Raw genomic sequence first — 27,905 nt, 5'->3', positions numbered from 1 at the left:
TCTTAGCCTCAGTTTCCTCATCTAAACAGTAGGAAGGCTAATTGTAATGCCCACCTCTTAGGGTTGTTGGGAGATGCTAAGAACACTGGCAAGCAATAAGCATTTCATAAGCGACGGTTATCTTTACTTTATTATTGTTACTTGGGTAGGATGGTCATGGTAGGCCTCTGAGAAAGTGCTATTTAAACTGTGTCAGAAAGAGAAGAAATTAGCCAGTGTGGTGGCGGACACCTGTAGTCCCCGCTACTCAGGAGGCTGAAGCAGAATGGCTTGAACCCGGAAGGCAAAGGTTGCAATAGGCCAAGACCGTGCCATTGTACTCCAGCCTTGATGACAAGATCGAAAACTTCATCTCAAAAAATTAAAATTAAAAAAAAAAAAGAAGGATAAGAAAGCACCTGCAAAAGAAACAACATGTGCAAAGGCCCTGACACAGGAAAAGCAGAAAGACTAGAGTAGTTGGAGGACATTGAGAAGACACTGGCCAAGGCTACTTGTCATAGGAAATAAACTCTGGGAGGCAGGCAGGAGGTTCAGGTCTTCAGAACATGTACACCCTGGAAAAGAGTGTGGATTTTTACTCTAAATGGAATAGGAAGCCACTTGGGTTGGCGGGGTGGTGAGGGGGAATTTATTCATCAGCTACTGCCATAATACAGCAGCAAAACAAAGAACCTCAAAACTTCTATCCTTCACAAGATCAAATATTTATTTTCCTCACTCACTAGTCTATGGATTGGTTGAGGTGGGTCTGATATTGATTGGGTTTGCTAAACAATTCTCCAAGCTGTAAGTCAGATTCAGGTCTGTTTCATGTATCTCATTCTGGAGACCAAGCTGAAAAAGAGGCAATGGCCATGGGTGAAACACAAGAATACAAACCCAGTCCTGCAAACACATCGGAAGGCTCTGCACACATCATGTTGATTAATATCCCATGAGCAAAAAATATTACAAGGCCAAGAGCCAAAAATCCAGGAGCAGTAAGTTCATTCCACCTCTCATGAGGTCATGGCAAGGGTGCTGATATCTGTGTTACTACAATGGACTTTGGTAGGGCTAAAGTCCTGGGGTGTAGCGGCACGATCATGGCTCACTGCAGCCTTAAACTTCTGGGCTCAGGTGATCCTCCTGCCTCAGACTCCCAAGTAACAGAGACTACAGGCATGCACCATTATACCCAGTTGATTTTCACATTTTTTGTACAGTCAATGTCTTGCTATATTGCCAAGGTGGGTCTTGAACTCCTGGACTCAAACAATCCTCCTAGCTTGGCCTCCCAATGCACTGGGATTATAGGTCTGAGCCACCATGACCAGCCCAGCTATACTTTAGACCCATCCTTGGGTCAGCGTTATGCTGATTCTGCTTTGACAAGTACCCAAATCACCCACGGGTCATCATATCAAAAAGATGCCCTTGGAAAAATCCCATGCTGGTTTGCACCATCTTAACTCTGACTTTCCTGAGCATTCTGGCTTTCTCAGAGTAGGCCTCCTCTACCTCTCCTTGTGGATGGAGGCAGATTGCGAGCTTTCCCAGTAGCATTCTGAGACTTGGTACAAGGTCCTGGTTCATAGCAGCTCGAGTCAGGGCTGGAAGGAGCAGTGGGAGTGTTTTCCTTGGCAGGTTTCTGGTGTGCACGTGTTCCTGGTATTAAAATACAATGTGCTTTTTTCCAAACTAGATGATCCACACCACCCATTATATTTTATCTGTAAACTAGCCCCCCACCCACCCACCCTCGACTCTGGTCTTCAGACTATGTGGGCACAAAAAAAAAAATAAAGAGGAGCAAGAGGGAGGAGGAGAAGGAGGAGGAAAAGAAGAAATCTATGAGGGGGTGTGGCAGTGAGGGGGTGGATGTCTATGAAAATTTATGTGCTGAAAAACAGCTGTAAAATGTTTAATGTTTCAATGAACGTTTTATGTTTACAATAAAAAATCCTCCAGCCAAGAAAGGCTTTAAAATGTTACATTTCCAAACAGATCCAAAGAAAAGAGGCAAGAAAAAAAAAGACTCCCACAAACCCCTCTCTATGGAGTGACCCTGAAATGCTAACCATTAAAATAGGGTCCTTCCACGTTGTGCGTTGACCTAGGTCAATGGTGAGGGGGAAGGGAATAACGGCCATGACACAGGAAGAGGCCGGCAACGAGAATGAAAAATATGCTCATTTTTTTCAAAGCTAAGTACCCATGGTAGAAAGCCTCGGAAACTCAGGCTTTTCAAGGGAGAGGTGGAGGGGAAGACGCCCAGCTCAGCCAAAAGCCAGCTGAAAGATTCGACTGCAATCAATCAGTCCACCAACAGGAAGAACGAATCAAGTGGCTTCATATTGAGTTCTTCCAGGAAAGATCCTGGCTGAAGGGACTCTGCCTTTGACAGAGGGAAGCGCGTTCAAATTCAAACTCCATTCTAAACCGGTGCCGGCTCCTACAGTCACTTTTTGAACCCCTTGGGATCTTCATTTTTTTCATCAATAAAATGCAAGAGGCAGGCATCACTGGCCCACTCTGAATAAATGGTAATGTGCTGGGGAGCAGGGACCAGGGAAGCTACGAGTCTGGACGAAATCAGATTAGGGAAGCCCGAATCAGGTAGGACTTGACGTAGCACGAAAGAGAGAACGTTGAAGCCTTGAGGAAACTTAGAGCTTTGCTCTTCTTTCCTTAACAGATGGGTTTAGTGAAATTGCCATGTAGATTTTCAGGCCAAGAAGTCAATATTACTTTCTATCTCCTTTGTAATTAATATTTTCCACATTGTTTTCAGGTAGTAGAAATGCAATGTAAGCCAGTAACAGAAATACACAGTGGCTCATACCTGGAATCCCAGCACTTTGGGAGGCCAAGGCGGGTGGCTCACTCAAGGATAGGAGTTCGAGACCAGCCTGGGCAACATGGTAAAACTCCCTGTCAACTAAAAATACAAAAATTAGCCTGGCTTGATGGCAGGTGCCTGTAATCCCAGCTACTCTGGAAGCTGAGGCAGGAGAATTGCTTTAACCGGACAATGCAAAGGTTGCAGTGAGCCGAGATCATGCCACTGCACTCCAGCCTGGCCAACAGTGTGAGACTCCATCTTAAAAAAAAAAAAAATGCAGTGAGAACCATGGGCCCTTTCTAATCTGGCCCCTTCTGACCTTTTCTACATATAATGCTCATGCATATATAGAGTAACTACTCTAAATAAGCAAACAAAGACAAATCAAATGTCATGTGTGCCCTCTAAGACACACCTTGCAGTTTTCAGCCTATATGTTTTTAAAGTCCTGTGCCTTCCATTTACTATATCCTTCCTTAAGCCCTGTCTTTTCAAACTCTCACTCAGCCCTCAAAACTTAGTTCATTACCACCTGCATGGAGTTTCTGATCTGTGTTGAATGCCCCTCTACAGTGTTCTGACAGTGCCTGCTGCTGTGGTGTACCCCAAACTCTTCATACCACATTCTAGACATTCTTTATGTTACCAGCGGAGGGTGTCCAGGTTCTTGGCGTTTTGAATAAAGAATTGGACAAAATGCAGAAACAAAGCAAAAGAATGAAGCAACAAAAGCAGAGATTTACCAAAAATGAAAATATATCCATATGGCAGGAGCGGCCTGAGCAGAGAGGCTCAAGAGCCTGGTTACAGAGTTTTTTGAGGTTTAAATACCCTCTAGAGGTTTCCCATTGGCCACTTGGTGTACACCTCATGCAAATGAAGTAGTGGCCTGCAATCAGTTGGATTGGTTGTGGAAAGCAACCAATCACAACCTGAAGTGAAGTTACCAAGTTACACTTGTATGCAAATGCCTGATTGGCTGTGGAAAGCAACCAATCAGAGGCTGAAGCAAAGTTACAAATTTACACTCCTATGCAAATGTCTTACTGGTTGTGAAAAGCAAACAATCAAGGGTACTTTCAAGTTTCCATCTGCCACACAGGAAAGTGGGGAGGGGGTGCAGAGGAAGAAACCCCTGGTCCTTTTGTTTCTTAGGTGTGGAAAGCTGGGGTTTTCCTTTTGATTTAGTTCTAGGAAGTCAGCATGAATCAGTCCCTGTCTCCAGACCCTATTCTCCTTCCTTCCTTTTCTTTTCTTTCCCCCTTCTTTTATTTTTTTGAGATGGATTCCTGTTCTGTCCCCAGGCTGGAGTGCAGTGGCACCATCTGAGCTCACTGTAGCGTCTGCCTCCCAGGTTCAATTAGCTGTGATTACAGGCGTCTGCCACCAAGCCCAACTAATATTTTCGTTTTTAGTAGAGATGGGTTTCACCATGTTGGCCAGGATGGTCTTGATCTCCTGACATTGCGATCCATCCACACCGGCCTCCCAAAGTTCTGGGATTACAGGTGTGAGCCACCGCACCTGGCTCTCACTTACTTTTCTAATTTCTTCTCTAAATGATGCTTCTTGAGGGTAGACACTGAGTCTTCATAACCCCTGGGCATAGTACAGAATGTAGTATGAAGCAGATCTCTGGGAAGATTTTATCTGTGAATCAATGAGTGAAGAAACAAATGGCAGAAAACACCATCTTTTTTCTATGATGGCAAATGAGGGGTTATTGGCCTCTGAGGGGCACAGGGGACCACTGTAGCTCTTTTCATCTCCTCATTGTCACCTCGCATCCAGAAAGATCAGATGGCTTTCGCTCTCCTGTGCAGAAAGAGTGGCCCTTTCTGCCAGCCTGAACCTTGCCGTGGGAACTGGTATCAATCAGGGAGTGACTTGTCTGCCTTTCAATAGAAAGGCACACGGAGAAAGACACTCAAGTGTCTCCTCCAAGGAGAGCGACGGATGTTTCCTTCGGGGGCTGATAGGGCTCACTTCCTGTTCATGAACACGGCAGACACCTACCTCCAGGCTGGAGTAAGGGTTTGGACTGTATATGGGGAGGGGGTGTCATGTTTGAGAGACATTAACAAGGCCCCTTTTACTCTTCCACAAGCCAAGGCCTTCTCCTTCCTCTTTTTGGGAGGCCCAGGAAGTGGCCATTTCCTCGACCGTACCCTATGCCAGGAAGCCCCCGGCTCTTACCATGAGAGTCACAATGGCTGTTCACTGGACAATTACAAGTGAATCCCCAAAAAGTTTCGCAAGAACATCAGATACAAAAGAGTTGATGGATGGAAACTCACACGATAAACCAAAGTGAAAACAAAACTGTGTTGCCCAACGCCATGTGAACTGAAACCTCAGGGCAGAATGCTCTGACTCCGCAGCCATAAACAGCTTAACCCCCAAGTGAGTCACGAGCGAGGCCAGGGCAATGCTGCCGAGAGCATTCTCATGGTGTGCTGGGGATCGCTGAGCATTGTTTTCCCTAGAAACTGACTGTCATTTAAGTCAAAGGAAGGAACACTTATAGAGTGCTTACTGCATACCAGAGGCTCTAGTCCATGCTGCAGATAAACATTTCCAATCCGTTCCCACAGTATGCAGCAGAGGTGCTCTTATGTCTATTTGCACATGAAGACACAGAAGCCAGGGCGTTTAAACACCTAACCTGAACCAAAGCTGCAAGTGGGGCTTTGTCCTCCTGCCGTGCTTCACCAGAGGGGACCCTGAAGCCCTGACAGGTCACAGGAGTCCAAGTTTTCCCTGCCCTGCGTGGTCTCCAAATTGCCTTGATCATGGACCATTACCAGTAAAAATAAGTTTTGGGCACACCCAACCCTGGTGTTTCTACATTGATTTATTGACAAAGGATGTACAATCTACTACATGTAATATTACAAAACATTCCAAGAAATAGACATTTAAATGGGTTGATAAAAGATAAAAGTAAATAGGGGCTACTATCTTTTCTTTCCCTATCCTAGTGCTGGGGTCATAGGGTTGCCAGGCTAAAATTATATAGAAATTGTCGGGGGTGGGAAGAAAGGATGGGAGGGAGGGAGGGAGATAGACAGAGAGAATGTCCAGTGAAATTTGAAATATTGTTTTGCTAAAAAATATCCATTACTTATCTAAAATTCAAATTTACATGAGCATCTTTCTCTCACTCTCTCTTTTTTTCCTCTGTGTCTCTCTCTCTTTCCCTCCCTCCCTTCCTACCTTCCTTCGAGTCTTCCTCTGCCGCCCAGGCCAAAGTGCAGTGGCACAGTCTCAGCTCACTGCAACCGCCACCTCCCAGTTCAAGTGACTCTCTTACCTCAGCCTTCTTAGTAGCTGGGACTACAGGCGCCTGCCACTACCCTTGGCTAATTTCTGTATTTTCAGTACAGATAGGGTTTCATCATGTTGGACAGGCTGGTCTTGAACTCCCAACCTCAAGTGATCTACCTGCCTCACCCTCCCAAAGTGCTGGGATTACAGGCATGAGCCATTGTATTCAGCAAGATTTTTTGTTTGTTTTTGAAATGGAGTCTTGCTCTGTCACCCAGGCTAGAGTATAGTGGCGATCTCGGCTCACTTCAACCTCCACCTCCACTTCCACCTCCACAGTTCAAATCATTCTCCTGCCTCAGTCTCCCGAGTAGCTGGAATTACAGGCATATGCCACCATGCCTGGCTGATTTTCATAATTTTAGTAGAGATGGGGTCTCACCAGGTTGGCCAGGCTGATCTCAAACTCCTGACCTCAAGTAATCTGCCCACCTTGACCTCCCAAAATGCTGGGATTACAGGCATGAGCCACCTCGCCCAACCAGCAACCTGCATTCTTATTGGGTCAACATGGCAATGCTAAGGAGTCAGGAAATGCTTTCTGTTTCAGGATTATAATAAACATTCTAAGCTTTGTGGGATAGATGGTCTCTGTCACAACTACTCACTCTCCCATTGCAGTGGCAAGCAGCACTAGGCAGTTCCTAAACAAATGGGCATGACTGTGTTTCAGTCAAACTTTATTTACAAAAACAAGTGGCCAGGTGGACAGGGACTGTTTTTCCCTGGCCACTGCCTTAATGGATCATCAACGGGCATCCCACTCAGGAGAACCGTGGCCTGTGAGAGAAGGGCTTGTGTTCACACAGTTCTCCAGCAATGTGACACAGTGAAAAAATAAACTCTTGTTTTTTCTCTGGGGGATACAGGTGGGGGCTGGTGAGTAGAAAAAGGATGATAACAGCACCTCCCTTTATTACAGGAGTTAACAAGGAGCAAAACATCTCTAAGACACACACGTACGTGCACATACACACACAACCTGCTGCAGCCAGGATATCCACAGGGTGGACCTGCATTCGGTGTGTCAAATTAAATGCTTCCCTTGCCCCAATTACTCGCGCTTCAATCGGCCAACTGGCAGCCATAACAACACATTAACCTTTTTGCCAAGTCAATTTCACCAAGTCCCCTTCCAGCACTAAGAGAAATTAAACGGCGCCCCTACGCCTGGAGGATGAGTGCTCTCTGCACACCACACACTGTGGAATCCCGCTCTGCACCTGGAACTCTGAATTCTGGCTCCCAAACCAGGGCCTTCCCGTGGTCCAGAGGGCAACAGAAATCGGTTTTGTAAGGCTGTCTTCCCTCTCTCTTGCCGTCAGCTGAGGGTTCAAAGGTCCAAGCTGAAGAACACTGCAAACCCTATTAGCAGAGCCATCTTCACAAATCACATCGGCATTTGCTCTGCTTCAGGAGAGGCTGCTTGACTTAACTTTCAGCAGCCCCTCTGATGGGTAATTTCACTTAGAAGCACGAAGGACAGTGTGGCGAGCCAACTGAGTCGCACCAGCTTTGTAAGCACGCCAGAAAACTCCAGCCCTTCCTGAGTCCCAGTTCTTCAAATTTAGGCTGATAGTGCTGGGGCTTGCTCTCTGGTTTTCAGAGGATGCAATTATTTTCAAACTCAGCAGCACGAGATGGCATGGGGGCAAATGCAGGAATGGGACCAAAGTGGGGCAGGTGACAAAGGTGGCCACAGTAGGGTCAATTAGGTGGTAAAATGTGGTGACTGGGGAAAGCGCACCTCCAGGCTTGACTCCTGAGATAATGTCTCCATTGCTGAGATGATCTGGTGACAGTAAGTTTACTGTGTGCATTCTAACAATAATAAATGCACAATTCTCTATTTTACTGACCCAAATTATTCCAAAACATATTTCCATAATAAGGAATTTTTTTTTTTTTTTTTGAGACAGAGTCTCACCCTGTTGCCCAGGCAGGAGTGCAGTAGTGCAATCCTGGCTCACTGCAACCTCCACCTCCCAGGCTCAAGTGATTCTCCTGCCTCAGCCTCCTGAGTAGCTGGAATTACAGGCATGTGCCATGATGGCCGGCTAATTTTTGTATTTTTAGTAGAGATGGGGTTGCTCCATGTTGGCCAGGCTGGTCTTGAACTCCTGACCTCAGGTGATCCACCTGCCTCCGCCTCCCAAAGTGCTGAGATTCAAGGAGTGAGCCACTGTGCCTGGCCAAGGAATTTCTTTATTTTTAGATGGAGTCTCATTCTGTCACTAGGCTGGAGTACAGTGGTGCGATCTTGGCTCACCGCAACCTCCACCTCTCAGGTTCAAGTGATTGTTCTCCCTCAGCCTCCTGAGTAGCTGGGACCACAGGCATGCACCACTACACCCAGCTAATTTTCGTATTTTAGGTAGCGATGGGGTTTCACCATGTTGGCCAGGATGGTCTCAATCTCTCGTCCTCGTTATTCACCCGCCTCAGCCTCCCAAAGTGCTGAGATTACAGGCATGAGCCACCACGCCCAGCCAGAATTTCTTTAAACCCAGCCCAGCCCTCTTCTCACCAGCCTGTTGTCCCCCAACCCTTTCCACAATCCTTTCCTAGAGCTTGGAGGAAGCAAAGATGAGGAGTTTGCCTTCTGAAAGCATGTGACATCCAATCACTGTTAAGTGTCTCGAAAACTGTTAGCTAAACCTGATCCTAATACCCTCCAGCAAGTGCTGGGAAAGTCTTGTCACCAAAACCCAAGATCACCACCTTGCTTTGACCAAGCAGAGCAAACATCCAGGAACCACCAAGAGCATGGCCTTGAGGCTCACACTTTCATCTGCAAACGCAATTTCTGCCAGGTACTTAAGAATTTCCTCTGCAGAGGAAAAATCAGAGGCCTGGCTCTGGGGAGGTCACAGTGTGATGCAGAAGTTGCTCAGAGGCTCCCATCGGCCTGCTGCAAGCTTCCTGTGACTTTCAGCTATGGGACACAGTACGGAACCCTGTACTTTGTTCAGGTGACAGATAAAGTATATCCAACCAGGAAACCACGACTTCCAGTTGTTGAATTCTATCTCATCACCTATATCTTCCTAGGACCAGGACTACAGTGGCAGCATAAGAAGTGGCATTTAGGAGGCCCCAGTAATAAGGGCAGAGAATCGGCACTACTCTAATGGGTACAAAAATAGGAAGAATGAGACATGGCTTAAGGGACAATCTCTATCCACCTCCTACCTCTTAATATTAGGGCTAGGACAGTGTGGCTTTGCAGTCAGGGCACTGGCTCTAGGGTCGCACAGCCCTGGTCTACCCAGCTGCAGCCTCGGGGCACATTCATGTCTCTGTACATCACGTCCCTGACCCACCCCTGCACATCCCAGCCAGGAGAAGCAAATGTGATCAAGGAAGTGAGGATGCTTTAAGAAGCATAATAAAAATATAAACGGTTGTTCAGGGGCTAGACCATCCAGCAGTTGTTTTGAGCAAACACGCACTCATCTAACGAAAGTGAGAAAAATACAGATATATTTGTATTTTAGTATGCCAATAGTCCCAAAGCAGTGGAAGTCTCATTATTTCAAAATTCTCTTTTTATATCGTGACACTTCATTGGCCAACTGAATCCAGATTTTCATTTTTAAAACCCAGAGTCATACACAGGGGAGAATCTTCAAATGGCACATTACACATCAATACTGATTTTATGTCTAATTATTACCATACTGAAAAAGCAATCATCATGATGACTCAGTTCCACCCAGAGACAAGAGTACACCTAATATATAATCTTAGAAAGGGGAAAAATGATCTACTCAACTTTAGCAGGTCCTGAAATCTTACAATGACTGCAGTCTCCTCTCCATGACAACCTTCTGAACTTTGATGAGCCAGACACACACAAGGGCTTGAAAAACATCACTTTAACCTAATAGAACGGTTTTTCAGGAAGACATGATTAGAACCTCTAAGTTTCTAGCAGTTGGCAGCCGCCACTTAGGAGCCCACCTTGAGTTGCTTAAGGCCACAGAAGCCAGCCGGGCTCTGCCAGCGAAGCCCCTGTTATTTTAGAACTCACAGAATCACGTCAGTGCCTTTCTCTTGGGATGGGGGAAATGGATTAAAACAATAAATATTGATAGAGGGAAATCAGTGACTGTGAACTCATGGCCTTTGGAAGAAACAGGTGAGGAAACAGAGTGGCCCAGGGACAAACCACGCAGGACGTACTCTAGTGTTGACAGACATTTTTTCTGCAAACATGCTGTACAAGTTTCTGCCAGAGGGAAATCAGGAGGGGAAGAAAAAAATGGGACTCATCAAAGAACCAGGACGTCATTTATGATGCCTAGATTTACTTTTTCTCTTTCTGAAATGGAGACTCACTCTGTAACCAGGCTGGAGTGCAGTGGCGGGAACCAGGCTCACTGCAACCTCCACCTCCGGGGTTCAAGTGATTCTCCTGCCTCAGCCTCCCAGTAGCTGGGACTACAGGCGTGCGCCACCACACCCAGCTAATTTTTGTGTTTTTAGTAGAGACAGGACTTCACCATGTTGGCCAGGATGGTCTTGATCTCTTGAGGTCATGATCCACCCGCCTTGGCCTCCCAAAGTGCTGGGATTACAGGTGTGAGCCACAGCACCTGGTCCCCTTTTCCTTTTAATATGACCCTGTAAACTGGTAGCTAAGCTATGAGGATGACAAGACATACAAATGATACAGTGGACTTCAGGGACTCTGGAGGAAGGGTGAGTAATAAAGGACACACAATGGGTACAGTGTACACTGCTGCTCAGGTCACAGATGCACCAAATCTCAGAAATCATCACTAAAGAGCCTAGCCATGTAACCAAACACCACCTGCTCCCCCAAAACCTCACACACACACACACACACACACACACACACACACACTAGGCCAGGTGTGGTGGCTCACGCCTATAATCCCAGCACTTTGGGAGGCTGAGGTGGGAGGATCATCTGAGGTTGGAAGTTTGAGACCAGCCTGATCAACATGGTAAAACCCCATCTCTAAAAAAAAAAAAAAAAAAAAAAATTAGATGGGTGTGGTGGCGGGTGCTTGTAATCCCAGCTATTAGGGAGGTTAAGGCAGGAAAATCGCTTGAATATGAAAGGCGGAGTTTGCAGTGGGTGAGTTGGTCTTAAGCCAGCAACATTCTTGGCTTGCACTCCAGCCCAGGTAACAGTGATACTCCATCAGGAGAGGGGAGGAGAGGGGAAAGGAGGGGAAGGGAGGGGAGAGGGAGAGGACGGGGGAGGGAGAGCAGAGGGGAAGGGAGGGGAGAGGGAGAGGATGGGGGAGGGGGAGGGGAGGGAAAACATTGTGTGCTATGGATACTCATGAATTTGAAGATGTGTCTGTTGTCACATGTGAGAGTATGAGACACCACTGGTGGTCAGGACAGAACAAAGATGACTTTGGGAAGCAGCAGCTGTTGGTATCTGGGTCAGATCTACTTTTAGGAGCCACTGTGCCATTTCCTAGCTTTTGTGACCTTCTTTGGAAAATTTCCTTCTGCTGGCATCCTTGTGCACCTTTACCAAGACACCTGGCAAGATACAGCCCCCATGGAGATAGCCTATGTGTGCCTGACATGACAGTACCACAGCCGAGCCTTCTGGCCTCATACAGGGCAAGTGTGAGGCATGATTTTTATTTCAGAGCCCCTTCAAAGATAAAGCTGAAGCCAGACTTCTGTCTGCTTTCCTATGATGTCTGTCTGCTTTCCTGTGACTTCTGTCTGCTTTCCTATGACTTCTGTCTCCTTTCCTATGTTGTTTTCCTCACCTGTCACACATTTCTTCCAAAAACCTTCCCTTGATACAGTAAGGGAGGCCAAATCCCTGTCTCCATCTCTGGTCTGGCTCACTCAACAAAAACACAGAGTTCAGACAGTCGACAGAGGCCAGAATGGCTTGAGGTGGTATACTAGTTCTCCCACAGTTCTCCCACAGCTGAATTGTGAAGACCCACCTATTCGGAGGTGAGAGAAAGAAAACGCTGGATATAGGGCTCCTGGGTAGACCAGAAGGGACTCAGATCCCTGGCCCAGTTGCAGGAAAGTCACTTGCATAGATTATATCCAGGGAACAGAAAGGTGTGGAGCATCTTATGATTCACAAAGCCTTGACCAGATTCTGCACATAAAGCAAGGCAGGGGCAGGGGTGTAGGTGTCTCGGCCTTCAGTCAACAATATTCTTAAGTTAAAGACCCTTGGTGCCATCATCACATAGAGCTACTCTTGAGCCAGGCATCATGGTGGCCATGGTGACTCCAGGAGAAGCTGAAGAGGCCAGGAGCAGGGAAAGGAACGGTCTGCTCTCTCCTCATGTACAGGGCAGGCCCGTACCTGCAGACACGAAAAGCTGACTTGTGCAGGTGCACTCTGAGCACCTGTATGGCTGAGTATAAAATGGGAACACTCTGACTTGACATCGGCATGACTCTTAGAGTTAAGCACGTCAAAACAGGATCTTGCCTCTGTATTAGTCAGGGTTCCGCAGATAATCAGAACCACATTCTTTTATATATATATAGTACACCCCCCCTCCACACACAAATGCCACCTCATCTAATTTTTGAATTTTTTAAGATTTTTGTATATATGTGTATACACACACACACACACACACACACACACACAAGTTTCAGTCAACAGAGGCCATATATATACATTTCATCTCTTATTGGTTCTGATTCTCTGGAGAACCTGATGACCAATGGATTGACAGATAGATAAAATAAGAAAAACTCTCAAGATCCACTATAGGCAAGGTAGAGAGCCAGAACAGCTGACGTGTAGTTTCAGTCCAAATCTGGCAAGCTCAAAACCCAAGAAGAGCTGATGTTTTAGTTCAAGTCTGAAGGCAGGAAAAGACCAATGTCAGGCCGGGCATGGTCGCTCATGCCTGTAATCCCAGCACTTTATGAGGCCGAGGCAGGCAGATCAACTGAGGTCAGGAGTTTGAGATCAGCTTGGCCAATATGGTCCCTACTCAAAATACTCCATCTCTACTCAAACTACAAAAATTAGCCAGGGGTCATGGCAATCACCTGTAATCCCAGCTACTTGGGGAGGCTAAGGCAAGAGAAATACTGAAACCCAGGAGGTGGAGGTTCCAGTGGAGATCTCCAGGTGGAGATTCTGCCGCTGAACTCCAGCCTGGGCGACAGAGGCATACTCTATCTCACCACCAACAACAGCAACAAAAGGTGTCCCTACTTGAGGCATCAGACAGAAGGAGTACTCTTTGAAGTAGGGTCACACTATTTGCTCTGTTCAGGCCTTCAGCTGATGAGATGAGGCCCAGCCACTTAGGGAGAGCAATCTGCTTCACTCAGTCGACTGATGCAAATGTTCATCTCATCCAGAAACACACTCACAGACACCCCAGAGTGATATCTGATCAAATGTGTGGGCGCCTTGATACCAGATCAAGTTGAAACAGGAAACTAACCACTGGGGCTTCAGTTACACATAAAACAGCTCTGACCTCAAGTTCAGTGAGGTCCGAAGTCTGAGGTCCCAAGTACATAAGGAAAAGGCGCCCTTCACTAGAACTGTCAACCCACAGACCTTAAGGCTTAAGGATACACAGGTTAAATAGGTTCATTCACTCAACAAACATGGATGATAGTCGAATTAGGGTGATCATGAGGAAGGTGTTAGGGACAAAACAGGCATGTAAATATTGACGATATATCCAGGACTCCTAACCTTATACCTGAGACTACCCTCCCGAGATACCCATGGGGGAAAAAATACTCCCTTTTCAGGTATACTGCAATCCTTGTACTTATAAAAAAAACAGGAGTCTCACTTTGATGCTTGTCATTAACATGCAACATTCCAATTTCAGTCACTGGAAATTATAAGTATTTAACTAGAATTGCATACAACTCTTTCACTTCAGTTTTCATTTTATGTACGTGTGTATGAAAAGATGGATGGATGATTTATTTATTCAGGGTTTTTTTTTTTTGAGACAGCATCTCACTTTATCACCCAAGCTGGAGTGCAGTGGCATGACCACGACTCACCGAAGCCTTGGCTATATGGGCACCAAGGGTCCTCCTCCCTCAGCCTCCCAAGTAGCTGGGATGACAGGTGCGCCTCTATGCCTGGCTGTTTTGCTTTTTGTAGAGATGAGGTCTCTGTATGTTGTCCAGGTTGGTCTTGAACTCCTGGGCTCAAGTAATCCTCCTGCCTTGGCCTCCCAAAGGGCTGGGATTACAGGTATGAGCCACTGTGCCTGGCCTAGTTAGTTATTTTTTGAGACAGGTCTCATTCTGTTGCCCAGGCTGGAGTGCAGAGGTGTGATTGTTAGTAACTGCAGCCTCAGCCTCCTGCGCACAAGCAATCCTCCCACCTCGGCCTTCTGAGGAGCTGAGACTACAGGCACACACCAGCACACCCAGCTCGTTTACTATTTCTTGTAGAAACAGTGGTCTCGCCATGTTGCCCAGGTTGGCATTATATTTATTTTGATGGATATTTTGTATTTCTGGCAAATGATATTGCTCTTCCATTTACTTTAGTAGTTAGACTCTTCTGGCTGTACATAAAAGGGTAAGTAGCTATGAACACAATTAAAAACAAATGATATAACAGCACAGCAAATGGGACAAAAATTGTGAAAGTTTGGGAAACATGCTTTCACATTATTAAAATGTGAAAACCATAAAAGCAACGAGGGGTAAAGGAATGGGTCCTGGAAAAGACTAGAAAAGAAAAGATGAAAAGAAAAAACAGCTACCTACTCAAGTTCAGTACTGCTGTAATGACAGAATAAATGCCGCTTCTTTACTCCTGCGAAACACAGTGCTAATTCTCAAGAAAGAAAGAAGTCGAATCTAAGGGAGCTATTTCTAAGCCCTGCCTAAGAGTTACAGAAATAATTCCTTCTACCTGCCAGAGATCCCCAAACCAATAAAAAAAATAGTCCAGACAGGAGTACCTAATTTCCACCTATATACTTTTATCTAACTTAACTAACGGAGCCAAATTTCACTGAATTCATATCTTCCTGCATCTATCCAGGTGGTTAGTTACGCATACAGGTTTCATTTCCGATAAATCTTAGCTAAGACTATTGATTAGAGCATAGTCCAGTTACTACATCTTTTTCAAATTACCCCAAGACTTAGAAGAACAAATCTACCACTTGTGGCTGTTCATGAATTCTGTGGGTCAGGAATTTGACCATGGCACCCCGGAGACGTCAGCCTCTGCTTCACAGGGTTTAGAAGCTGGAATCTTCTGAGGGCTCAGCTGTTCGCTTCCTGCCTGATGATTGAAGCTGATTATGACTGAAGAGCTCAATTCCTCTCCATGTGCACCTCTCATGGTCTTCCCACCTAAGCTAGATTGAGCTTCCTTACAGTATGGTGATGAAATTCCAAGGGCAAGTATCCCATGAGTGAGAGATGCAACCAGATGGAAGCTGTATCATCTTCTAATAGCTAACTTCAGAAGTCTGCAACATCACTTGTACCATTTTCTAATTAGTTTTAAGTAAGTCAGTAAGGGAGGCTGAGATTGAAGTTTCAAGGTTAGGGGCTCACACCTGTAATCCCAGCACTTTTGGAGGCCACAGCAGGAGGATCATTTGAGGATGTGAGTTTGAAACTACTCTCACCAACATAGCAAGACCCTGTCTCCATAGCATTTTTTTTAAATTAGCTGCACATGGTGGTGTGTACCTGTAGTCCCAACTACTCAGATGGCTGAGGCAGGGGGATCACTCACGCCCAGGAGTTCAAGGCTGCAATGAGCTATGAAAGCACCACTGCACTCCAGCTTGGGGTAAAAAGCAAAACCCTATCTCTAAAGATAATAATAATCATGATAATAATAATAACTGGCTCTGGGGAATGACATTAGACTTGATTTTGTGTTGCATGTTATAAAACAACTGCAGAGTGGAGTCATGACAGGGAAATACTGCCCACTCGGCACCCCGGCCTTATCTCCCTCTTCTTCAATACTGATCACCGTGGGGCTTGGTCATATACACAAGCACTTGAATGCAAAGTGCTTCACGCCATCTTTTCTGAATTTTGAGGTACTGATCTTCACAACTGGAAACGTCCAAATAAACGAGGAAGTAAAGAAGGTAAGAAAGGAATGAAAGAAAAAAGGAAATAACAAAGGGAAAAAAGAAAGAACAGAGGCTTGTATTCCTTTTCTTTGTAACAAGTCTATCTTGAAACACTGAAGATTCAAAGGGATTAGTGCTAGAAAGATTTCCCAAGGAGCCGTAGGGTTAGTGTGCAGCTTTGAAGTCACGCAATGTATAAAAAGGTGCGGAAATCACTGAGCCTCTACCTGAAAAAGCAGAGAACTGGCAGCTTCATGTGAGCGTGCCTCTTTGCTCCAAATTCTAACCTCAGGTCTAACCTTGGACACATCGCACTGCCATGTCAAGTACGAGGCCCTATCTTTAATTAATACAGACAATCAAATATTAGCCAGTCTCAGCTACCCAAGAAGAGTCAGGACTCCTGGGGATTAAACAGCCCAGTCAAACCAGATTCACTCAAAACACAAAAGCAAGCAATTTCCCATCCATGACACCAAATAGAGTCAACATCTTCTTAAATTAACACCAAACATAACGTGTCGGGTGCTATGGGAACATCAATGACAACTGCTTTGCAGTTGATTTGATACTGCAAGTTGAGTTACTTTGTTAATCACGATAATTTGTTATTCTAGGGGAACAAACAAAGTGATCTGAATTTTTAAATCACTACTCAGCTTCTGCATCTCCTGTGGCTGCTAAGTTGCCAAGATTCCTGGTGGTTCCCTAATGGAAATGACTCTCCACATTCCAAGTGATGAGCCACAAGGGAAAATTACGTCACTTTTTTTCCTAAAAGATTTATTTCTCCTGAGGCTGGGTCTGCAGCTTACATCTGTAATCCCAGCACTGTGGGAGGCTGAGGAGGGAGAATCGCTTGAGCCCAGGATTTTGAGATCAGCCTGGGCAACATAGCAAGACCTCATCTCTACTGAAAATTAAAAAAAAAATTGCCACGTGTGGTGGTATGCGCCTGTGGTCCCAGTTACTCAGGAGACTGAGGTGGGTGGATCTTTTGAGCCCAGGAGGTTGAGGCCGCAGTGAGCTGAGATGGTGCCACTGCACTCCAGCCTGAGCAAGACCCTGTCTCAAAAAACAAACAAACAAAAATATGTACTTCTCCTGGACTCGTGAATGATGAATCCTAGGAAACATCTCAGTTACAAAGCTGGTGTGCCTGGTACATCCCAGCACGTGGCTTATAAGAAAATGCCAGATGGAAGGAAAGGGGAAGAAAATGAAGGAGGCAGAGAGGGAAGGAGAGAGGAAAGGAGGGGAAAAGGATGGGAAAATAAATCTGAGGTGCTAAGCTTGTTCATAAGATCACCGTGACATCAACAACTCTTTGGAAAGCAACTTGACAATATGTAACCAGAGTTTTGAAATAAAATAAAACTTTATATTCTTGCCCAAGTAGTTTCATTCCCCAAAGCTAATGATTCCTTAAGGATTTACAGTAAGGAATAAAGCAACAACAGCAGTGCACATGCACCTAAAGGATGTATATATCAGTCTCTTATTTATCATATGAAACAACTGGAAGTAATACTGGGATGACGTCACCAGGTGGCGGGTTCGAGGGATGAGTGGGGTGGAGGAAACTTTGACCTCGGATTGCTCTCTATCTGGCATTGCACTGTGTCTGTTTACATCCGTAGTCTTGTTTAACCCTAAATAGAATCTGGTGGGTTTGGGACAAGAGTGTTTTCACGATCAGAGAGGAAGCACTGCACAGCAGGCTCAGGAATCAAAACTGTAGCTTCAAATCCTGTCTCTGATCCTTGGCAGCTGAGGGACTTTGAGCAAACTCCCTTTGTGGTAGTTGGCTATGGCTGCTGGAACAAATCACCACAGACTGGCTGGCTACACACAACAGAAACTTGTTCTTTCACAGTTACGAAGTCAGAAGTCTCAAAAGAAGGAGGCAGCAGGACTGTGCTTCCTCCAGCGGCCCTGAGAGAGATCTTCCTGTGTCTCTTCCAGCACCTGATGGCTCCAGGCATTCCTGAGCTTGAGGCTGTGTCACTTCTCCCTCGGCCTTTACCTCGGCATGGCCTCCTCCTCTTCTGTATGCCTCATATCTCCCTCTGCCCTTCTCCCATAAGGAGGCTTGTTATTGGATTCAGTGACCACGTAGATAACCCAGGAATGCTTCCTTTCAATAACTTTAACTTGATTATATCTGCAAAGGCATTTTTTCCCAATAAGGTCATATCTACAGGTTACAGGAATTAGGTCATGCACGTATCTTTTTTTTTAGTGGGTGGAGGGAGACAGGGTCTTGCTCTGCCGCCCAGGCTGGAGCGCGGTGGTGCAATCATAGTTCGCTGCAGCCTCAACCTGCCAGGCTTAAGCAATCCTCCCACCTCAGCCTCTCAAGTAGCTGAGACTACAGGCATGCGCCACCATGTCTGGCTAATTTTTGTATTTTCTGTAGAGATGCGGTTTCACCGTGGCCAGACTGGTCTCGAACTCCTGAGCTCAAGCGATCCACCTGCTTCGGCCTCCCAAAGAGCTGAGATTACAAGCATGAGCCACCACATTCAACAGGATGTCTTTAGGGATATCTTTGGTTGGGGGCGGATATCCTTTGGGGGACAACCCTACAACCCACTACGTCCCCACTAAAGCCAATGTTTCTCACTTAGGAAATAAAGTCCATCATAACCCCCTACCTCTCCACAAAGTTGGAATGACTAAATTAGGTGATCTAGGCAAGTTTGTTATTCTTGTGACCTCCACGTTACAAGGAGGAAACTGGAATACAAGGTTTAAGGGACATACCTAAGGTCCCACAGCATATAAGCAGCTGAGCGTAGACAAGGACACAATGACACTAAACTATCTTTACAAGGCTGATGATTTTCCCTCTTGGAATCATAGGATGTGAAAAGTGGAAAAGGCTGTGCATACCACCTAGACCTGTGGCCGTCAAAGTGCAGTCAAGGGACCCTCAGGGATGTCTCCGAGACCCTTCCAGAAGCTCTGTGAGGTCAAAACTCCTTTCATCAGAATGCTAAGGTGTCAGCTGGCTTCTTACTTGTGGTCTTTTACAACTCAACGGTGGAGTTTTTCAGAGGCCACATGACATGTGATATCACAAGAGACTGAATGCTGGAACAGAAGTGAGAATCTGGCTGTCTTCTAGGAAGCCAGGCATGAGAGCAAAAATGTAGAACAATGCCACTTTCCTCTTTGTTTGAAAATACGGTTATATTTTATAAGAAATGTTACCCATGGCCAGGCGTGGTAGCTCATGCCTATAATCCTAGCACTTCGGGATGCCAAGGTGAAAGAATCACTTGAGCCCAGGAGTTCGGTTTGAGACCAGCCTGGGCAACACGGTGGGACCCCGTCTCTACACAAAATACAAAAATCAACTAGGTATGGTGGCGCGTGACTGGGGTCCCAGCTACTCAGGAGGCTGAGGCAGGAGAATCGCTTGAACCCAGGTGTCCAGGCTGCAGTGATCTGTGACTGGGCCACTGCCCTCCAGCTTGGGTCACAGAGTGAGACCCTGTTTCAAAAAACAAAAAAATTTAAGGAAAAAAAGGTAGGAAGGCGGAAGGAAGAAAAAAAAGAATAGAGGGAGGGAGGAAGGAAAAAGGGAGGGAGGGAGAGAGAGAGGTGGATCTATGTTAGCATGTGATGGGTTTCTTATTTTTAAATGAATTGATAAAGAATTTGATTATTCCTATTTTAATTTCTAGTATGATAGATATCAGTAAAAATGACCCAGATAAACAAATGCTCTTTTGTGGGTCCTGGATAATTATTAAGAGTTTAGAGTTATGACACAAAAATATTCAAGAAGCACTGAAGTAGACCAAGGCAGGCGCACAGGAAGGTGGCGCCCTACCATTCCCCATCACACTACCAGACAGACAAGGAGCTGACATCTCCCATGGAATCTAGTCCCAGTCCAAGTCCCCTCTACACAGCACTACTTATTAGCCAGAACTCTTTCTGTTGTTATTGAAAGAAGCTTGACTTAAGCTAAAAAGAAGAATTTAAGGGAAAGGTAACAGAGAGAGTTTACAGAATCGAAGGGAATGTTTCATGAACTAGAGCAGTAGTGCCAGGGCCCCCAGGGACAGGAACTGAGGACCCAGGCCTTGCGTCCCTCCTTTCTCTCTGGTCTCTGCTTTTATCGGGACTCGCTGTGGGCTGGGAAACATGTCCACGAGCAGGTCAGAGTGACATCTTCACATCGCCGGGACCAGAGTAGAGTAGCAAAGGTGCTTCTGATCAGGAGCTTCCTTTGTTTTGGTTTGTTTTGTGATGGAGTCTTGCTCTATTGGCCAGGCTGGATCTCAGCTCATTGCAACTTCCGCCTTCCAGGTTCAAGTGTTTCTCCTGCCTCAGCCTCCTGAGCAGCTGGGATTACAGGTTTCTGCCACCACACCTGGCTAATTTCTGTATGTTTAATAGAGACGGACTTGGGTGGGGACACAGCCAAATCATATCACAAATAGAGTGCGTTAATGCGACAAGTACCTGTAAAATCCCTACTATGTGCCTGTAATTGTTACTAGGTGCTCAGAATCCAGAGATGCAAGAAGAAACAAAGCAACACAATTGTCCTTGAAGAACTCTTAGAGAAAAGAATTGGATAGAGATACAGCTGAAAAACTCTACACACACACAAAACTTCATCAAATCATCAAATCACTGCTCCCTAGAAACTGTCTCCTTGAGGGTTCGGGAGATGGTTGGGTAATATTTATTCAGAGCTTACAGAGTGCGAGCTTCAATCTCAAAGGTGATGAGATGATTTTGAAATAAACTGAGAGGGAATTGCACGGAAATGTTTTCCCAGCTCTGGGGATTTTTGTCATTTCACTAGAGGACTTCACATAAGTGGGTCTGTGTCTCCGAATTCCCCTCCTAAATAATGTAAGGACTGTAAATAACAGACTGCAATAATGTCGATAACCATAATAATATCGATAACTAACCATTTATCATAATGATGCTGCAATGTGCTAAAAGGCATTTACCTAACTTGTTCTGCAACGGGGAAATGCATGAAGGAAGGAAAGAAAACTTATTCTTAGGAGTTGCTGCTAAAAGTTATGGTAATGAAAACGCTCCCATTTTCATGCAAGTTAATCACAGAGATAATAGCATCCAACCACTATATTTTACCAAATGGGGCTTTGTTTGTTGCTGGTGACCAGAGACCCTAGAAGACACCCCATCCGTGACAGGTACTCAGTAAAGATTTAATTATAGTGGCCGGCATGGTGGCTCACGCCTATAATCCCAGCACTTTGGGAGGCCGGGGTGGGTGGATCATGAGGTCAAGAGATCGAGACCATCCTGGTCAATGTGGTGAAACCCTATCTCTATTAAAATTAAAAAAAAAATACAAAAATTAGCTGGGCATAGTGGTGTGTGCCTGTAGTCCCAGCTACTCGGGAAGCTGAGGCAGGAGAAGTGCTTAAACCCAGGAGGCGGAGGTTGCAGTGAGATCGTGCCATTGCACTCCAGCCTGGGTAACAAGAGTGAAACTCTGTCTCAAAAAAAAAAAAAAAAATTTAATTATAGGTTATAAATGAAAGGGTGAGATCCAAATCGGGCGGGGTCAAAGACGGGCTAAGTAGTCACTACTCCCATTTTCCTCCTCATCCTGCACATCCTGAATTTTTGCCAAGGGACAGAGGCTGGACCTGAGGTATGCTGCTTCCAGTCCTGGCCCAGAAAACGTAGTCCCATGCATCCTCTCCTGCTCCTGCTGAGGCTGAATGAGGGGATAGCATGGAGGCCATGGGGGATGGATGGTGAAACCACTGGGCAGGTGAGGTCTAGATATTGAAATAACCCACCCCAGACTGTCTTTGGGGCTATAAATAAATCCTCATTTCTTACAGATTAAATGTGAAATCACTGAAATTTGGGCGTTATCTGTTACAACTGCTTAGTCTGATTGATACAAGAACAAGGAGCAAGTTCCATTTTTGACCTTGGCAGAGGTGGGAATGTCATAAACTGTCAGCAGTGACCCCAGAGACAGCCAATGGCCGGGTTAGCAGAAAGCTTGCTGGCATTACAGAATGTTCTCAGAATCCCTGAGAGGCAGAAAAGGGGGCTCAGAATCAAGGTTGAGAAAGTGTGGGGGTTGCGGGGTGGGGAAGCATGGAAAGAAGAAGATGAAGCCGGAAGGAGAGAAACATGCAGATAAGGATAAGGTGGCAGACTTGCACTGCGGCTTCAGCCCAGTTACAGTCACAGCCTGGCACTATGAGGGCATCTTGTGGTCACCCACTCTTCTCCTGCCTTACATCTCATAGGGGAAGGCTCTTTAGGAAAAAGCCACGTTGATGAACATTTACTCCAAAGGCAAGAAACCATGCTTCATGATGCTGAGATTTTTAAAAGCTTCCCAGGTGATTCTAATATGTTGCCGTGGCATAAACTTACAATATCAAGAAAAAAAATACATGTTTTGTTGCTGCTAAGTAAGTCTAACAGTAAGAGGGAAACATTCTGCACGAGTGGCAGGCCAGCAGTTGACTGGATGTGCTTTCACTTTTACTTACTCAGCATTAATGCAGTGTAGTCCAGGTACTCATGATTCTGGGCTTCCTCACTTCATTTTCTTTTTCTCTTAGTCAGAATCTTGCTCTGTCAACCAGGCTGGAATGCAGCCATGTGATCACGGCTCACTGCGGCCTCAAACTCCCAGGCTCAAGCAATCTTTCTGCCTCAGCCTCCCAAGGAGGCGGTACAGCAGGCATGAACCACCACATCTAGCTAACTTGTGTACTTTTTGCAGAGATGAGGTTTTTACAATGTTGCGCAGGCTGATCTTGAACTCCTAGGCTCAAGCAATCCTCCTGCCTTGGCCTCCCAAAGTGCTGAGATTACAGGTGTGAGCCACCACGCCCAGCTCTTCACATCATTTTCTATTCCTTTGGATATTTAGAGAAAAAAAACAAAGAACTATAGTTGCTTTAAATCATGCTCCAGTTACATCCCTCTTCTACTCTTGTTAGTCTTTCCATTATACTGACCAATGTACTACAGCTGCTAGAGAGGCAGAAAAACTGCTGGCTTCACATCATTTTTAATCCTTTGTTTATTTAGAGGAAAAATATATATAGTTTCTTTAAATTGTGCTCCACTTACAACCCTCTTCTACTCTTTTTTGTCTTTCCTTTATACTGACCGGTGGATAGGCCCACATAGTCATCAGACATATACTACAGCTTCTGGAGAGGCAGAAAAACTCCTTGCTTTGCACTCTTACTGAATTCCGTGGAATAAAATACAATCACAATCACAACAGATGCCATTACTTACTGGATGCTTCCCATGTGACAGGAACTATGCCAATCACTTGACAACTGCTGTTTATTTCCTGTGATCACTTTTCAGATATTTTCCCATCATTTAATCCTCAAACATTTCCATAAGTTAGATATTGCAATCTCCATTTTACAGATGAGAAAACTGAGACTAAGAGCCTTGGGTAAAGTTGCCCAAAGTTGCATCAGACGATTAGCAAATGCCAGAGCTAGGACTGAACCCCAACTCCATCTGACCCCAGAGTCAGTGACCGTAACTACTACAGGAGGTGTGGTCATCATGCCTTGGGGTCCTCTACGGGGCAGAGGGAGTAAGCCATGTGCTGGTCATTTCCTCCGTCTCCTTTGGGACTAGAATATCATGATCACGACCTCAATCAGGGCACGTAAACAAAATACAATACTGATCAAAGTCTTACTTTCTTGATTTAAAAAGGTGTTAATATTCAAAACACCACCTTCTAGGGAAAAAGAATGGCTCGATGCTAACTTAACAGTTTGCACACATAGCTCCTTAATGGGTGACAAGTAGCAAAGGAAAGTCACAGTTACACAGCTGACTTTCCTGCGATGGTGATGTCATCAGCAATTCCAGCTGCTATGCATGGATGCATTTGCTCTACCTGCCTGTTCATCTGGACAGAAAGTAGGGCCTCTTTTGCAGGAGGACAGGAAGAGGGGAGGGTATCTTTGCAGCACCTGTTATGTGCCTGGCCCTGTGTGTGTAATCTCCATTCAATTCCCAGAGGAACTCTGTGAGGATGCTATTGGTCACTCAGTATTTCAGAGAGGCTCAGGGAGGTTAATTTCCTGTTATGTGCCTGGCCCTGTGTGTATAATCTCCATTCAATTCCCAGAGGAACTCTGTGAGGATGCTATTGGTCACTCAGTATTTCAGAGAGGCTCAGGGAGGTTAATTTCCTGTTATGTGCCTGGCCCTGTGTGTATAATCTCCATTCAATTCCCAGAGGAACTCTGTGAGGATGCTATTGGTCACTCAGTATTTCAGAGAGGCTCAGGGAGGTTAATTTCCTGTTATGTGCCTGGCCCTGTGTGTAATCTCCATTCAATTCCCAGAGGAACTCTGTGAGGATGCTATTGGTCACTCAGTATTTCAGAGAGGCTCAGGGAGGTTAATTTCCTGTTATGTGCCTGGCCCTGTGTATAATCTCCATTCAATTCCCAGAGGAACTCTGTGAGGATGCTATTGGTCACTCAGTATTTCAGAGAGGCTCAGGGAGGTTAATTTCCTGTTATGTGCCTGGCCCTGTGTGTGTAATCTCCATTCAATTCCCAGAGGAACTCTGTGAGGATGCTATTGGTCACTCAGTATTTCAGAGAGGCTCAGGGAGGTTAATTTCCTGTTATGTGCCTGGCCCTGTGTGTATAATCTCCATTCAATTCCCAGAGGAACTCTGTGAGGATGCTATTGGTCACTCAGTATTTCAGAGAGGCTCAGGGAGGTTAATTTCCTGTTATGTGCCTGGCCCTGTGTATAATCTCCATTCAATTCCCAGAGGAACTCTGTGAGGATGCTATTGGTCACTCAGTATTTCAGAGAGGCTCAGGGAGGTTAATTTCCTGTTATGTGCCTGGCCCTGTGTATAATCTCCATTCAATTCCCAGAGGAACTCTGTGAGGATGCTATTGGTCACTCAGTATTTCAGAGAGGCTCAGGGAGGTTAATTTCCTGTTATGTGCCTGGCCCTGTGTGTATAATCTCCATTCAATTCCCAGAGGAACTCTGTGAGGATGCTATTGGTCACTCAGTATTTCAGAGAGGCTCAGGGAGGTTAATTTCCTGTTATGTGCCTGGCCCTGTGTGTATAATCTCCATTCAATTCCCAGAGGAACTCTGTGAGGATGCTATTGGTCACTCAGTATTTCAGAGAGGCTCAGGGAGGTTAATTTCCTGTTATGTGCCTGGTCCTGTGTGTATAATCTCCATTCAATTCCCAGAGGAACTCTGTGAGGATGCTATTGGTCACTCAGTATTTCAGAGAGGCTCAGGGAGGTTAATTTCCTGTTATGTGCCTGGCCCTGTGTGTATAATCTCCATTCAATTCCCAGAGGAACTCTGTGAGGATGCTATTGGTCACTCAGTATTTCAGAGAGGCTCAGGGAGGTTAATTTCCTGTTATGTGCCTGGCCCTGTGTGTATAATCTCCATTCAATTCCCAGAGGAACTCTGTGAGGATGCTATTGGTCACTCAGTATTTCAGAGAGGCTCAGGGAGGTTAATTTCCTGTTATGTGCCTGGCCCTGTGTGTATAATCTCCATTCAATTCCCAGAGGAACTCTGTGAGGATGCTATTGGTCACTCAGTATTTCAGAGAGGCTCAGGGAGGTTAATTTCCTGTTATGTGCCTGGCCCTGTGTGTATAATCTCCATTCAATTCCCAGAGGAACTCTGTGAGGATGCTATTGGTCACTCAGTATTTCAGAGAGGCTCAGGGAGGTTAATTTCCTGTTATGTGCCTGGCCCTGTGTGTATAATCTCCATTCAATTCCCAGAGGAACTCTGTGAGGATGCTATTGGTCACTCAGTATTTCAGAGAGGCTCAGGGAGGTTAATTTCCTGTTATGTGCCTGGCCCTGTGTGTATAATCTCCATTCAATTCCCAGAGGAACTCTGTGAGGATGCTATTGGTCACTCAGTATTTCAGAGAGGCTCAGGGAGGTTAATTTCCTGTTATGTGCCTGGCCCTGTGTGTATAATCTCCATTCAATTCCCAGAGGAACTCTGTGAGGATGCTATTGGTCACTCAGTATTTCAGAGAGGCTCAGGGAGGTTAATTTCCTGTTATGTGCCTGGCCCTGTGTGTATAATCTCCATTCAATTCCCAGAGGAACTCTGTGAGGATGCTATTGGTCACTCAGTATTTCAGAGAGGCTCAGGGAGGTTAATTTCTTTCTCTATGGTCACACAGCCAGTGACGTAGGAATCAGATTTCAAAGCATATGTCCTACTTAATAAAAAATATTTCTAATGTAAGTGGCTCAGACTGCCCTAGACTTACTGCTGATGGTTCTAGAGAAGGGACAATACTCTGATTCCCACCCCCACCCCCTGCCACCACCGACAGAGTATTCGGTCTGATAGCTGAACACTTCAGAGAGCACTCTGTCTGACAGCTGAATACCCTCCTGCTGGACACATCTTCCTACAATAATAATAAGAAGAATTGTTGTCACTATAAAGATTTTTAAATACAGTTAACCAGGAAATGTAAATGGTATCACAGTATCTTTAAAGCCTGAATTAGAAAATGGGGACATAGAATAATGGAAAGAAATCATTCATCACCTTCATCATGAAAAACTAGTTTTTTCTCAGACATGGGGCATACAAATTAAAGATACCGTAGAAAGCATAATGGTGTAACATATTTATGGCACTTGCCAATTGTGGGACATAGCCCACGTGGTACCCAAATCATGAAAAACAGTTTATGGAGATTCTGGGCTAAAAGATTTATATAAATATATATCTACAATTGATCGCCAATAAACGACCGCGATCTTATAGACTAATAAGATGCAGGAGTTGGCAGTAGTCAATCCACCGGCTGAAAGACAAGCCTCCCGGCTCAGTCCTGAGCAGCGCCCCCCAGCTCTCCTGCTGAGGGACACAAGCTCTTGGTTTCATCCTGAGGATGGGGGAGGCACTTATCTTTTGGTTAGGACCCAATTAATTTTAATGCATCTTTGTGGCTCCTGTTTAAACAGCTGCTTATTCTCTCCCCAAGAAATTATCGAATGTGCTTTTGGAGGAAGCCATTTGGGCACTGCTCGTTTAATAGAGTTTGAGAATAACCCGAAATTCTAGAAGAGACAAGCAGAGAACTGTGGAAATTTATAGTGTAAACCAAGCTTGCAGACTCATAAAACTCAAGTGTTTTCTCTTATACAGTGAGAGCCTTATATTCAATTCAAGGGTCAAGAATCTGAAACACTGGCAGGTTTCCTAGGCCAAATATGGTGGTCTGAAATATTTGCATCTGGCTCTAAGCATCTGGCTCTATTTCTCATAGACACGTTATGAAATAAAATCTTGAGATAGAGTAACTGGTTCCTAAGGATTTTTCCAGAAGAACAATGTCATTAAAAAAAAAAGAAGAAGAAGAAAAAGGAGGAAAAAAACATTGCAAACTGCAAACTGAAAAATACAAAACAAGGTATAAGCTTTAAGTTTTTATGTTAACAGATATGACCATTGGCAAACAAAATTTCCTGTGAGAAGAAAGAAAATAATTTAGAAAGAACTATCTACCTGTCATGTTCAGATGATTGTTAAGATTCTCTCGTCTCACACACACGCACATAATCTTCAAGTCTATCAGACAAATCACAGTGGGCTTTAAGTCTTACTGGTGGAGT

The 27,905-nt window shown here is 45.2% G+C and overlaps 1 protein-coding gene across 14 annotated transcripts in view; it reads right to left on the bottom strand.

Annotated features, from left to right (window-relative positions):
- WWOX (WW domain containing oxidoreductase) overlaps positions 1-27,905 on the bottom strand; it is a 1,143,691-nt gene that overhangs the window by 475,469 nt on the left and 640,317 nt on the right. For 9 of the 14 annotated variants that reach the window (XR_013530200.1, XR_013530201.1, XR_013530202.1 and 6 more), the window contains one exon: positions 1-27,905. This exon is cut by the window's left edge and continues 15,626 nt beyond it. The exons of 3 other annotated variants lie outside the window; for them this stretch is intronic. The gene's annotated coding sequence lies outside the window, so the exon portion shown is untranslated. 2 more of the 14 variants (XR_013530195.1, XR_008478139.2) reach the window with 1 other exon arrangement.

Source organism: Callithrix jacchus, chromosome 20 (genome assembly GCF_049354715.1).
Source record: "Callithrix jacchus isolate 240 chromosome 20, calJac240_pri, whole genome shotgun sequence".
Lineage (NCBI taxonomy): Eukaryota > Metazoa > Chordata > Mammalia > Primates > Cebidae > Callithrix > Callithrix jacchus.
This window is presented reverse-complemented; position numbering and strand designations above follow the sequence as displayed.